At 40.7% G+C, this 14,473-nt stretch overlaps 1 protein-coding gene and 1 long non-coding RNA gene across 2 annotated transcripts in view; one reads left to right on the top strand and one right to left on the bottom strand.

Annotated features, from left to right (window-relative positions):
- TMEM266 (transmembrane protein 266) overlaps positions 1 to 6,023 on the bottom strand; it is a 124,827-nt gene extending 118,804 nt beyond the window's left edge. Inside the window, exon 1 of the mRNA XM_042988317.1 lies at positions 5,955 to 6,023. The gene's annotated coding sequence lies outside the window, so the exon portion shown is untranslated. The remainder of the gene's footprint in view (positions 1 to 5,954) is intronic.
- Positions 6,024 to 6,233: 210 nt separating this feature from the next.
- The window catches only part of LOC107179875, a 92,523-nt gene continuing 84,283 nt past the window's right edge, over positions 6,234 to 14,473 (top strand). The window contains exons 1-3 of the long non-coding RNA XR_006218478.1: positions 6,234 to 6,310; positions 8,792 to 8,853; positions 12,032 to 12,124. This is a non-coding gene — a long non-coding RNA (uncharacterized LOC107179875). The remainder of the gene's footprint in view (positions 6,311 to 8,791; positions 8,854 to 12,031; positions 12,125 to 14,473) is intronic.

Below are 14,473 nucleotides of genomic sequence, written 5' to 3'. Positions count from 1 at the left end.
TACTGCATTGGCTGGACACGATGGCAGTTTCGTAACTAAGGTAGGAGACCGTGAGGGAATCACAGATGAAAGAACTCTTTTCAGATCTGTTTTGAGCCAAAAGAGAGCAGCGAAAATGAATGTGTATGTTCTGGCTTTAGACTGAAATCCAAAGAACAGCTGCCTGATCCCAGTCTGGACTTCCAAAACCCTGGCCTGCAAAGAGCAGAATACTTATTAAAATTCTTTGTTTTAATGAGCTGTGGGAACATGCATTATCAGCCCCTGTCCTAGCTACGGAGTAGTTTTTATGATAAACCAAAAGCAGTTTTAAGGAGGCAGCATTTTTTTTGAAGGGGAATTCTCTACTGGCAGGTAATTCAGGCTGCCTAGGGCAGCAATTAAAGTCACAGAGGAGGAGGAAAACAGGAGGAGAGGAGGAGGAAAACAGGAGGAGAGGAGGAGGAGGAGCCAGAGTGTGAGGCCACCCTGTGGCTGAGGAGCAGTTTCACTGACATAAAGTCAGTGAAGTTCATAACCATGAACTTCCTCCAGCACCCCAGTGTACTAAATTCTAAAGGGTTCTAAGGCTGACTTATTCCCCCAAATGCCCATCATTGTGCTGGGGCCCAAGAACTACTGCAAACCACAGATGTATGAAAGGTAACCAGAAGTCTGGGACTGCTTGGGCCAAAAGAATCTCAGGCTGTGATGCTGTTGGTACATGCTTCCTGCCAAAACTCAGACACATGAGCTAAGTGCTTTGGCAATGAACTCTCACACTCTGGCTTAAATAGGAAAGACACCAACAGGTATTTAATCTTTAAAAAATGCAACAGGCTGATGCTGGTAATGCAGTGATTAATCTGCCTGTGTGAGTGTGTAGATTCTTCTTCCTTTCTAGTTAACTCAGGCCACTAGGAAAGTTGATGGAATCTGGTGTCTCCTTCTTTGGAAGTCTTCAAAAAACATTATGTATGCCAAATAGAGGGAAAACTACACAGGTCTCCTCTTCCTCTCTGGCCATCTCCCCCTGTACTTCCTGCTACCTTGTCACACATCCAACCCTCAGGCAACTTTCTTTCCATTTTCCTGAGTCTATCTGGGAGGTTCCTCTCTCCCAGACACCCACTTAAGAGTAAGATGAGATCTCTCCTGATTCTTCTCTACTTCCCTTGCCGTTCCCCACTGTTCACTACATGGAAGTGTAAGGGCTAACAGAAACAAGAAGAGTGGAAGGCTGGAAAGATTCAAGGATGCCACAGTGACTTGTCAGTTCTTTTCCTTAACATCAGGGTTCGGGAAGTAAACAAAATAGATAAAATCCCTGTGTTCTAGAGCCTTCATGCCCGGGGTGGGGGTGGGGGTGGGGGTGGGGGAGATGGGCAATAAATAAAATAACCAATTTATATGGTAAATTAGGAGGGGCTATGAATGAAAACAAAGCAGGGAGGAGAGCTAAGAATGCTCATTGGAGAGTGCTTCATTTTATTTTTTTTTATGATTTTATTTTATTTTTGAGAGAGAGACAGAGTGTGAGCTGGGGAGTGGCAGAGAGACAGGGAGACAGAATCTGAAGCAGACTCCAGGCTCTGAGCTGTTGTCAGTGCAGAGCCTGATGCAGGGCTTGAACTCACAGACTGTGAGATCATGACCTGAGCTGAAGTTGGAAGCCCAACCGACTGAGCCACCCAGGTGCCCCGAGTGCTTCATTTTAAAGGAGTAGTCAGATTTCAAGCAAAGCCAAACGGAGGTGAGGGAGTAAACCAATCAGATATCTGTGAGAAGGACATTCCAGGACAGGGAACCACTAATGCTAAGGCTCTGAGGTAGGGGGAACAGCAAGGTCAGTGTGGATGGGCACAGGCAGAGTGCTATTCATTCTGTATTCTGAAAAAGCCCTGAGTTTGAGCCACAGTGATCTGGGCTTGAACTTAGCTTGGCTCCTTAAATCTCCTGTACCTTGGACTCCCCTGTCTCCACACCTATACACAGTTAACCACAAAGGATAACTGTAAAGGGTTAAAGGAGATACAGAATGTAAATCTATCATAGGACACAGATCATGCCCAGTTCCTACCTACCACACATTAGTCCCTTGCCTCTTCTCCTGGTTACAGGGTTCCTTTCATCTAGCTCTCATTGTGGTTGAGCAAACATGTCTAGAACTATGCCATTCAAGGGTCTCTAGGAGTACAAAAAAGAAAAAAAAAAAAAACCCTGCAAACCAGTATGCATCTATGTATATAGTACGGTTGGCAAACAGTAATATTTTAGTATCCACATTCAAAAATCTAGAATTCACACCTAACTATTAATGCTGACTATTGCTGAGGAGTAAGATTACTAAAGATTCTAATCATTTATCTTCTATCTTCTATATTTATGTAATGCTTGACATTTTACAATGAATACATACTACATTTGCAAACAGAAATCACAATATAGGCTAGTGTTGATGCAGAAGAAGTGATTTCCTGGCCCTCTCCTATTGAGTAGCCACCATTCCATCTTGCTTACCCAAGCAAGGATGCCTGGTGTGACCTAACTTTAGGAACTCTTACACCTTCTGTGTGGGGAAACTGGGTACAAATAAGGCCAAAGGGAGCTAGAGGGTTCACAGATCAGACCTGAACTACAGGTCTTATGGTGGGTGAAGGTCTTATGGTGGGTCTTATGGTGGGTGTGCCTGGCCAGCAACTGTGAACTCTGGTCCAGTTTGGAAACGGAATGGATTAACTTATGGATTGTGAACCATTTTCTTAATAAAATTAAAACTCTTAAAATGGCTGCCACCAAGGGGAGAAAAAGAGACTGATGAAAATAAAGTATCTTAAAAATAAGCTGTGAACTTCTTTTATGACTCAAGATTGTTGACCCTGAAAAAAATATCATTTTAAAGAATACTAAATTAAGAATACTATAACAAAAAACACATTTCACAACTAAGTAGTTTACAAGGTCAAAGAAAGACAAATAAGCCAGTTTCCAGTGTCTTACTCAATGATACATTAAAATGTGCATTACAATCAGTCATTGCAATGCATGCTAGCCATAGCTTGGCAAAATTTTAGTTGTTCTCCTCACCTCCAAAAAACCCCAAAAAGACACTTGGTGAGAGGAAAAAATAATGCTTAAGCATCCATAGTTGACCATACGGTTTTTCCTAGTTTAACTTTTTTTTAATGTTATTTATTTTTGGGAGAGACAGAGAGACTGACCATGAGTGGGGGAGGGGCAGAGAGAGAGGGAGACATAGAATCTGAAGTGGGCTCCAGGCTGTGAGCTGTCAGCACAAAGCCCGACACAAGGCTCAAACTCACCAACTGGGAGATCATGATCTGAGCTGAAGTCGGATGCTCAACTGACTGAGCTACCTAGGTGCCCCTTGGATGCTTTTTAATTATGAGATTTCTTACTGAAGAAGATAGTGATGCTCTACATAGGAAAATCCATTTCCTCTCCAGAAATCAAACAACACCTCTCTTTACTTTCTGCTGCTTCCCCAGTAACACCAGGACTCATCTTGAGTTTATCTGAAGCATAGACTGGAAATCCCCAGGGAGGGAAGACTCCATCTCAGCATTTCCATAAGCACTAGGGAATGTGCTCTTCCACAACCGAATGTTTTCCATGAGGCAAAATGGCTACACAAACTGCTTTACTGTCAACACAACACAGTATAATGAAAAAAGTAAGAATACGGTGTTCTAAAACCAGTCATATTGTCCAAGGAAGAAAATTTACAAGATAGTCTTATATTTCCTACCTAGTATCAGTCACCAATTTGTGATTACAAACTTGTAACTTCCATGGGATATCATTTTCAAATAATCCCTTATATTTACCTATACCTTTTTCACGACCATCATAAATATGTGACCTGAATATAGAAGTTTGTAGCCCCATAGAGTGCTTTTTCCATTAATGCAACTATAGCAATTTCTAAGTCTATGGAGAACTACTAGGAATGTGTAGCAAAATCCAATATTTGCATTATAATAATGCGCTTGCAAAAAAATGATTAAGTAGACATCCATAGCTGAATGCACAGATACTAAGATTTTCAAATGAATAACTGCTCTGCTCTCGCAGAGACTGGATTATGGTCCGTGACTGGTATGGATTCCTTCACCCCATTAAGACACTCACATACAAGTGTGATAGGTAATGTTGTTCTTGTGACTAGCAGTGAGACCAGAAGCCAGTGTGCAGGGTGGCAAGACTGGAGTGGGATGCAATAATGAAAAACATGAGTGACTCATTCTATCTGATGCATATACATTTTACAGATTTAAATCTGAAGGGAAACAACTTTTTGAACTTAACTGCTTGTTTGAGAGAGTTAAATGGAAGCATGTTTAAGACACCATTTTTTATAGGCTCAGTGCCACCTCAAAAAATTCCACAGACCCATTCTGAAATAACAGTTTCTCTTACTGGAAAGCTGCAAAGACTGATGTGGAATCTATGAAATGGAAAATCGGATCCAAGTATGTATGCTCATGCATAAGCTTGATCTAAATGCAGATACAGCAGCAGCACCAGGGGTAAAGGTTCCTTCCAATACCCCTCCACCCCCAGCAATTACATGCTTTTGAGTGTGCACCTTTATCGTGGCTCTGTGTGACCTTGGGCAAGTTAGCTAACCTTTCTTAGTCTTAGCTTCTTCATCTTCAACATGCAGATAATAGGTTTGTTTTAAGGACCAAATGAGATCGTGCACAAACAGCCTTTAGCTCAGTACCTGGCACATATGAGCATTTAAGAATGTGTCCTCATGATCAGATATGGCACACAGACTATATTTTACAAGCTATTAGTTCTACTGCCATATCCCAATGTCTTGTGATAACCATTTATATTCTACGCTTCTAGTTTTTACTATTCTTTTTACCACAGTGAAAACATATATCCCACTTTTCCGACTGATGCTTGAAGCAAGGTGACAAACTAAGAAATAGGTAACATACACACTAAAGAAATTTAGTCTTTAGGATATGATGTTATTAAGTATATGGAATATAAACAAATCATGTAATTTATAACATATGGAGCATCATATCAGAGGTTTTATTTTAAAAGAAACAAAAGCCAAGCAGTATTAAAGAAGATAGGAAGAACCAATATGGGCTTATCGCTAGGTATTAGTGACTGAAGCAAGGATTGGTGGGCTAAATTATGGAAGATTTCATGGGGTCTGACTTCCAACAGGTGGCAAGCTTTAGTCATCTTCAGATGCAAAACCTTAATGAGTTTGAGTATGCAAGTCTGGAGGGTTCTGTTCAAGGCCTCCTCTTGGCAACCAAGGGAAACAATTTTCGGGGTTTAAGCCTCCTTGGCAAGTTAGCAAGCAGGGAACTGTATGCCCTAGGTTGCACCTATCCCCTGAAGGGGATTCTGGCCTGACGGTGAAAACCCACCATCCTTTCCTGACAGCCCATCCTGCCGCTGTAGCGCCTCCAGACAAATGGGGGAAGCCCAGTAGGAAGTGGTCACGACCAACCAAGCCACAAATGCCCAGGGTGTGGGATTTCCACTTCAATACCACGCCTGAAAACCGAAAATAGGCGCCACTCATCCCATACTGCAATGGGATTCCCCCAGCAGCAATCCCCCCCCCCCAACACACACCCCAGCTTGCATGTTTTATTAATAAATGCAAGATGGCACACGGAGGCAAAGAATGGGAGGTAAAACATCTGCAGCTGGACCCGAACCAGAGCAGTTTGCAAAAATAAATAAAGAGCATGTGACGAGAAGCAGATTCCCAGGCTGGCACTGAAGTCCTGGGTTGCCCCACGCACCCTCCTCTTGCTCCCCTGGCGAGCGGGGATGAAGGTCAGCGGTGAGATCCCAGCCCTCCCGGACACGCATCCTGCAAACCTCGACTGGCCCCTACCTCGGGCCCGGCCACAGGACCCGGACACCGAGGCGGGGAAGCCCCAGCCACGGCCGGCTTCGAGGACACATACCTGCTGCCTGGGCTCGGGATTCGCTTGGCTCTGCAGCGGTGCCGGCCGCAGCTCGCGCTCCCGGGGCTCCCCTGTCCGCCCCCCCGCCCCCTCGCGGCTCTGCCGCTCCCTGGGCTCCTCCGCCCACCGCGCTCGGGGGCGCGCGCGCGGTCTCGCTCCGGCGGCTTACCCGGGCCCGCGCCTGCGCCCTCGCCTCCCGCCGTCCGCGCGCGCGCCCCCGGCGGCTGCGGAGCGGCGGCGCGGCTGTCTAGGAAACAGCAGTCTCGGCGGGTCCGGCTGGGGGCTGCAGCCGGGCAGGGGGCGGGGGCTAGGCAGCCACCAGGGCCCGAACGCAGCGCGCCGGCGTCGTGGCGTGGGTGAGGGGGTCGCGCGGCCGAGTCGGGGGGCGGGGTGGGGGCGCGTGTGCATGTGTGGAGGAGAGGGGGGGGTAGCGAAAGGAAGATCTGAGCTGGAGGCGGGCGGGGCGCCTCGGGGAAGCAACAAGTGCGCTGGCCGGCAGGGCCCCGCCTGGGGGATTTCGTACGATCAAGCTAAGAAACCTCCTTTGGCTTTGGTGCAGCGCTTTGCAGTTTCCCGAGCTCTTTGCCGGTTTTTCGTTACATCCGCACATGGCACTCGGTGAGGGAGCGAATGGCAGGCATTACCCTCTACGTTTTGAGGCCACCCAGGGGAAAACCACCTCTTTCTGGCCAAGGTCGTAACAGAATCAGAAACCCCTGACCCTCCATGTGCTGTCTTGGAATAAAAATACCTAGCAGAAGCCTCATTTGATAGTCTCAGCCCAGGACCCTTGTAGGGCAGTGTTTCTCAACCTTTTTTTCCCTATCCATTATCGTCCTCTTAAGACATTTAGACATTTTGCTCACGAATCGCCGCACCCCCACATGAAATTCAAATATGATTGATAAACTGTATAGTTATTTACAGTTAAGTGTAGCTGAATCTTATACATATAGTAAGATTTCACCCCTTGGAGATGATACTGACCTCATTGAGTTCTAGGACCATAGTTCCTTGGTTAGCAGGTGGGTAAGTGGAGTAGGTGAGGATTCTGGATGCAACCACAGTTTTTCTCTGTAGGTTAAAAGAGTCCTCGCATATATATGCACGAGTCTAATGTCTGCAGGTGCCGTGAGCAGTGGAACATGGTCTCTATGGCAGCTTCTGGGATTCATAGCTTTTATTTGTAGTCTGTATCAACTCATGCTAAAAATACAGCCATTTTCCTATGGGGTCCTGACATTTTTGTTAAGATACTTGAAAAGTTTGGAAATCTTCCTTTCTAGGACACTTCAGTGTAGCCTTTGGCTCTGCAGACAACCTTATTTTCTGGATCTCCTACCTCTTCTGAAGCAGATTTTGGTTTTGTTTAGGCCCATTTGGCCTCCCAGGAGTGTTTTTGTCATTCTTGCTTCCTCCTCCTCTTCTGCTTTCCTAGCTAAAAGATGAAAATTGTGGAGTTGAAAGAGTAAAAACCTAGGTCAAGCAATTGCCCCGGGGGCTGCATCATGCTCTTCTCAGACTCAGGAATGTCTGGGTAGGGTGTGAGTATCTAATTTGGCAAGCTGGGAATAGGTAAAATTTCTTCTTCAGGCCACCCCTCATCTGTGTTTCTTACCCTAATGGTGCAATTTCAGAGGGAAAAAAAGCCTTGGAGGTGATATTTGTAGAAGCTACCTGGGTTGCCAGAGAATTTTTCTTCTACATTTCCAGAAGAAAGAAATGTGGACTGGAAGGGAGAAAGTGGGGATGTGTCAAGAAATCTTGGGAGGATGGATGAAATGGGGGTGAGGGGAGTATAGTTTTCTGACGGGGTGGAAGCATTTTAATTACACTCAAAAAAAGGTGTAAAAAAAAAAAGCCTTAGCATAGTTGGCCAACATTGTTATCCACTCTAGTTTTCCCCCACTTAGTAGAACTTTAAAGATTTGATTAATACCGTTGAAAAGCACCCAGTTACAATGCTAGTTAAAAGAGTAGGACAAGTATTTTGAAATTTACAGACAAATTGGAACATCACTTTAGTTACCTGGAGTCTTTGTAGTCTAATACAATTTTTGGTTCCAGGTACAATGCTACTTCAAGGGAACTTTCTGTCTACAATGGCTGTTCATAAAGACAGAGAATGAGAAAACTATGTAGAAATTGCGTACTAACATCTTTTACCTGTGTCTTCTAAGTGTGATGCCCCAACTGCCCCCCCCACCCCCCGTTTTTTGGTAATCTGAGTTTATGGAAAATGTAGGTGCAACCATTTTAGGTGGTAGTGTGAAGTCAAAAATCCCTGAACACCTATAATTTGTCAGCTCTATGCTGACCCCTGGTGGTATCCTACTTCACAGCACATACTGCAAATTAAAATCTTCGCCCCTTTAGGTAAATTATACAGGGTGTTGAAAACAGAGATAGGTAGACAAGATGGCGTTCTGCTTTCTCCAAACTTGTCCTGTTCTTGTTTTCAAATACCCCTAACACCCAGAGGAGGACTAGCCCTTGAGGCTGATCCGTTTAGAGGAACTGAACAGCTCTGGCAGGCCTCTTTAGCTTGTTCTTAAACTTGCCTACAAGAATCACTTGGGGACTCTTGTTTAAAATCAGATTCTGGAGCCTTACCTCAAATCCATTAAAATCTAATCTGCAGAAAGTGGCATGTGATTTTTATTTTTAACTGCCCTAACTGTTTATAAACAGAACAGGTTTGCTTCAGAAGACTAGGTAACTAAACCAGAGGGAATTTTGTGGGTGAGGGAGCTCCCCAGCCATAGGAAAATGGGGTTATCAAGCAGGAGTGGAAGAAATTAACTGGGTTTAAGCCTTGTATGTCACTTTCTTGCCAGATATACCCGGTTTTAATGTGGTTGTAATTGGCATAATATCCCATACCAAAATGTCTTTTGAGGTAAGTCCGATTTTCTTTAAGTTAAAAAGACTCTTTCAAGAGTACTAGAATCACATAATCAGAAAGTTTGTGCATGTATGCCGCTGTAAGATTATGAGAGGGCAGATTAGAGATTATGTTGATCTTGTGACTATCTGAAAAAAGATTGATATCAGGGTTAAAATTTGTTCTCTTGAGGTAGTTGCTTGTAAAAATGGAACATATAAATCTGATGCCACATGATTTGTGAAATTTAATACCAAGAGATCTTAAATTGTTAATGTTTATGTATCTGTTTTAAAACCTTTTTTAAATGTTGGTTTATGATGCTTCTTCATTTATTTGGAACACACAGGGAGAAGGCAATCTGAGTTAGTGAGAATCCTGAAAAATGCAATATATGTGACTTTGTGTGATACTTTTTTAAACATTTAAGTATAGACAAATAAGTGCTAACAAAAGAGCTCTTAAAAAATCCTGCTGAGATAGCTTTAATGAATAAATATGATTGAATTAAAATCAGCAAAATTCATGTACATACAGTCTTGTGTGGATAAAACACAAAGCATACTACCATACACGCAGTAGGTCTTCAATTAACATTCATATTAGGGGCGCCTGGGTGGCTCAGTTGGTTAAGTGTCCGACTTCGGCTCAGGTCATGATCTCACCGTTGGTGGGTTCGAGCCCCACATTGGGCTCTGTGCCGACATATCAGAGCCTGGAGACTGCTTCAGATTCTATGTTTCCCTCTCTCTCTGCCCCTCCCCATCCTGTGCTCTGTCTTTCTCTCTCTGTGTCTCAAAACCAAATAAACATTAAAAAAATTAAAAATTCATATTAAAAAGGTTTTCTTACAAGTAGGTTAAATATAATTCAGCAAACCCATCTTCAAGGATAGTACCTTGATGGTAGATTTCACCTTGAACAGTGGGCGTTCAAAGAGTGGGGCAAAAAGGGCATCACCTTGGGTGTAGGCAGTAGTAATTCTCATTGTCCTTAGAAAATCTAAACTATCACAAACCTACTAAAAATTTGTCTACTTCTTATTACTGGTAATTTTTATGTATCAGAAATTCTAAACAATGTCGGTGATAAAAATCTATCAGTCTAAGTTCTAAACAATTTCTCTAGTTAGTTTTAATAATGTATATATAAGCTGTAAGTTAGCACATTTTAATTACCATTTAATAACTATATTCTACATGGAAGTTAATTCACAGAACTCCCAGTTATATAGTTGGCCTTCAGTAAACATAGACTCATCTATATGGGTATTTCCCCAAGTAGATTCATAACAATTCAGGGTAATTCAGAGCTTTGGGCACAGTTCATGTCTACAACTCCTTTGGTCTATATCTCTCATTTAAATAATTATTAATAAACAGTGGTAGCACAGTGATTATAAGGATGAAGAAACAGAAACTGATTGCTTCAGTGTTGTTACTCTGTGTGACCAGTTAGAGTTTTCATTTGTATGGTAAACTCAAGAGTAAAACAAAGTGCAAACTTGATGGTGTAATATTTTGGGTTGGTAAGTACACATTTTAGTTCATATGTGAAATCATTCTTTTAAATAATTGAATCAGAGAATATTTTTAACTTTGAAATTTATTCTTTTTGTTAATATTTGCTTTAAAACTAAAGAACAAATCAAGAGACTAGGAGGTGTAATGTTTTTATTTAGTATGTCAACAAACCAATATGTAGGTTTAAGTTTTTCCTTTTTTCAAAAACATTAATTCCATTACTTTTTTGGGGGTACTATAATACTTATATTGGCATAGACGTGGAGTTGAATAAAAGAATTTCATGATCTGTTTCTTTCCTGGATATTATTATTTGTTTCATTTCATGATCATTATTTGAAATAATTTTGTCACATAGGAGAGGAGGTCTTAAAGGCAAACCCCCTCTGTATGTCATGTTCTGAATATACCATTGGGCTAAAATGATCACAAAGTGGATGGTATTCAAATGAATTGAGCTTTACTATAAGCTTAATATTTGGAACTTTACTTGTTCTTCATGAGGAAACTGTTCTTTTGGTTACATAATTCATGTGCCAAAATGGAATATCAGTGTATATATATATTATATGTGTGTGTGTATAATGAATATATATGTATATAATGAATATGTATGTGTATATAATGAATATGTATATAAGGAAAATGATCCTATATTCCAACTATAGTAAGATTGGTCTATTTTAAAACTTAGCAAGCACATGACTGTGTTTATTGATGGAATCCTATTTTTCTTAAAACAGCCCCTATTAAGAAGGTATAGTTATAGATGAGAAAACTGAGGTACAAAGGGATTAAGTAACTTGCTCAAGATCACATAGCTAGTAGGTTCAGGAACCAAGATCCTGATTCAGAGACCCCAAGTTCAACCCCAGTGCCTCAAGTGACTCACATGTATACATCAAATTGTGCCTCAATGAGTTTTTGATGTTTTGAAGTTACAAAATTACACTATTAATAAAACTTTTGTGTTCATTATTTGTAGGACTACAGAAGGAGCATAAACTTCTTTGGGATTGTGCATTCCAAAAATTGGCTTGTTATAAAAACTTATGTTATTCATATATGCTACTTTTATATAATTAAGGTCTTGTGAGCCACTGCCTTTATCTTCTCAGTGCCATATAAAGTAAAGCCTTTTGGGGCATGGGAGTTTGAAAGAGGAAGACAGATGATACTGTATGCCACTTTCCTCCTTTTTCATGAAGGTTACTACCTTATTGAAATGACAATTCTTATGAACTCTCTATGCATAATATTTTTTCTTGGTAGAGACATAATACAAAAAATAGAGACATAATACAAAAAATAACTTTTATAATAAAAGAAATATAATTCCTTGCCATCCCCCAGAACTCCCTGCTTGAAAGGGCATTCCCCCATTCAATACCCTTTTAATAAAATTCTATTTCCCTCTTAACCCAACTTTTAGCCTTGTATTTAATAATGAATAGTTTTCCTGTGGCTTAAAAAAAAGGTTGGTGAAGGAGGAGAAATTAAATATATTAACAAAGTAAAATTTCTGCTAGGGTATCACTAGGTAAAAGAAAGGCTCATATGAAATTGGTAAACAGATTCTACTTTCCTTCTCTTCATATGTTACTAAAATTGTTACGTAAAATATTTCCCATTTTTATGTTTCTTTATGGCTGCCATAATTTCTATCAAAGCAGAAGAAATAGAGGTGAACTATAAAGTGAGAGCCAGTTGCCTCTCTACTCTGCAATCTAGGAGGAAAAAAGTTTCACCCAAGGACAAATCAGGTAAGTATTTGTTAATTCTTTCTAATGTTTTGGAACCATACATACAGCCATGATTTGTCAACTGTAACCATAGATTATGGGTTTAAATTAAGAGACAATAAGGTAGACTCCACAGTATGGAAGTTCTGTAACTTTTAATTTATAGAAACTGGAGTCTCATTTCAGAAGCCTGTACGTGTAGAATCCTGTTCAATTATGTATTAACTATAAAAGCATCACAGACAACAAAGTTCTGTAAACTGGCTAAATCTAAGTCTGGTCTTTGTGATTTAAAAATAATACGAGTAGAACTAAAGAAGGTTAAGAAAGTTTTGGAGAATAGGAGTCTGGAAAATAGTCCAAGTTGTTGAGCTTAGAAAACAAAGCCTAAGAGGTAATCATACTTTTCCAGCAGGTAAGATATTGTCATACTGAGAATGGTACCTGTCCTTTTCCCATCTCCTTAGGGGAAACACAGCAGGATAAATTTACATTAGAAAAATCAAAGATTTTGAAATTAAGATGTTTAAGATTAGAAGGGTTTATGTTAGGAAATTGTAGAATCTGCTTTATAAAAGGTCTAAGTAGCCTGATCATCTGCCAAGAATAGCTTATACATCCATCTAATCCCCTTATACATCCATCTAATTTTATGATGCTATGGTTGATTTTGAAAAACACAGTGATTTATGTCTAAGGCAGTAGCTAACATGGTATATTTCTAATGATAGAATATGTAAATTTATAGAACTTGACTTCAGGAGTATCATGGAAAGTTATAAAGTTATTTTATGAGCCCAGAAATAGTCATATATTTTATTCAGTTCCATTGTTGGCCATGTGACCATTATTAACATGTTTAATTTTTCTGTTTCATATATGAATATATATTAACACTGACAGAAATGGAATTATGGACTCTTAATGAATCATTTTTATCAAGACTCAAGAGAAGGATGGGAGGATAAATTTAAAGATGAGTGTGTTCAGGATTGTTGAGGACTGCTCTCTGAAATGTGCGATAAGGTGGCAATGTCAAACAATAAGTGGACCATGGTGGGATAATCTGAAAATGGCATTTGGGAACAAAGACAAGACTGTTCTCACTTCTTTCCATTGATTCCGAGAAAGAGGGGAAAGTAAGGACTAAATAGTTATATTGGAAAATGCACCTTGTGAGTTAAAGGAAAACCAGATTTTTATTAAAAATGAACTGCAGAGAAGTAAAAAATAAACTTAGGATAAAAAGAGTTTATCCTTAGAGAAATGGACTCTAGGGGCACCTGGGTGGCTCAGTTGGTTAAGTGTCTGACTTTGGCTCAGTTCATGATCGCACAGCTTGTGGGTTCAGGCCCCACATCAGGCTCTGTGCTTACATATCAGAGGCTAGAGCCTGCTTCAGATTCTGTGTCTCCTGCTCTCTCTGCCCTTCCCTGCTCATGCTCTCTTCTCTCTGTCTCAATAAATAAACATTAAAAAATTTTAAAAAGAAGAAATGGACTCTAGTCGATGGGGAATGGGGTGGAGAGTTAAGAATGGCTTGAGAAGTCAAAGAATTGGAGTGAGTGTGATTTAGGGGGGTTGAGTGTGAAGATGTGATGGTCAGAGGCAAAAGGAAAAACAACATGCTGATGGAGGTGACTAAAACAGAAATGAAGGTAGTATTTGAGTTAAAGAGAAAAGTAGGCACATGTTAGAGGAAAATCAGGGCCATTAAGAGAATATTTCTTTATGAGCAAGAAAATATTAAAGATGACCAGTTATGTATACTGAGGAAAATGGGAGAAGATAGTAATTATTCCAGGCCTGAGAAGGGCACATACATGTGAAAAATCACTAGGCTGACTGACCATTTATTTCAAGAAGAGTTTTCCTGGGACAGTGTTCAGAGACTTAACTCTGTTTGGATGTTGATTGTAGAGTGTCTAGTCTTCAAAGCCGTAGGAAACCTTTAGAAAGGCTAGGGTACTAGGGATAACACTAAGGGGTTGTGTTGGAAAGCTATGATTTTTATCTTCTTTATATCTCTGTGTAGAGCTGTAGCATTTTGTAGGAGACCTGGATAATTCAAGACTATTCTTAGCAGCAAAGAATGGAAAGTTTGCTATGGCCACGTGGCAGTAGCTTAAAAGAGTTATTTTATTTTACTTTTTCAGAGTGCACAAGTGAGGGAGAGGGGCAGAGGGAGGGAGATCTCACAACCCTGGGATCATGACCTGGTACAATATCAAGAGTGGGATGCTCAACCAAGTCACTCAGGCGCCCCTTGAAAGTTTTTTAAATCACTCACCAGTCAGCTTTGAAACTGTAATTCTTGATGAATTATTAATTTGGGAGGATCTGTGTTATTTCGAATTTTATATATAAAAT

This window comes from Panthera tigris, chromosome B3, assembly GCF_018350195.1.
Source record: "Panthera tigris isolate Pti1 chromosome B3, P.tigris_Pti1_mat1.1, whole genome shotgun sequence".
In the NCBI taxonomy this organism is placed as follows: Eukaryota; Metazoa; Chordata; class Mammalia; order Carnivora; family Felidae; genus Panthera; species Panthera tigris.
Note: the sequence above shows the minus strand (reverse complement) of the source record. Positions and strands in the feature narration are given on the sequence as shown.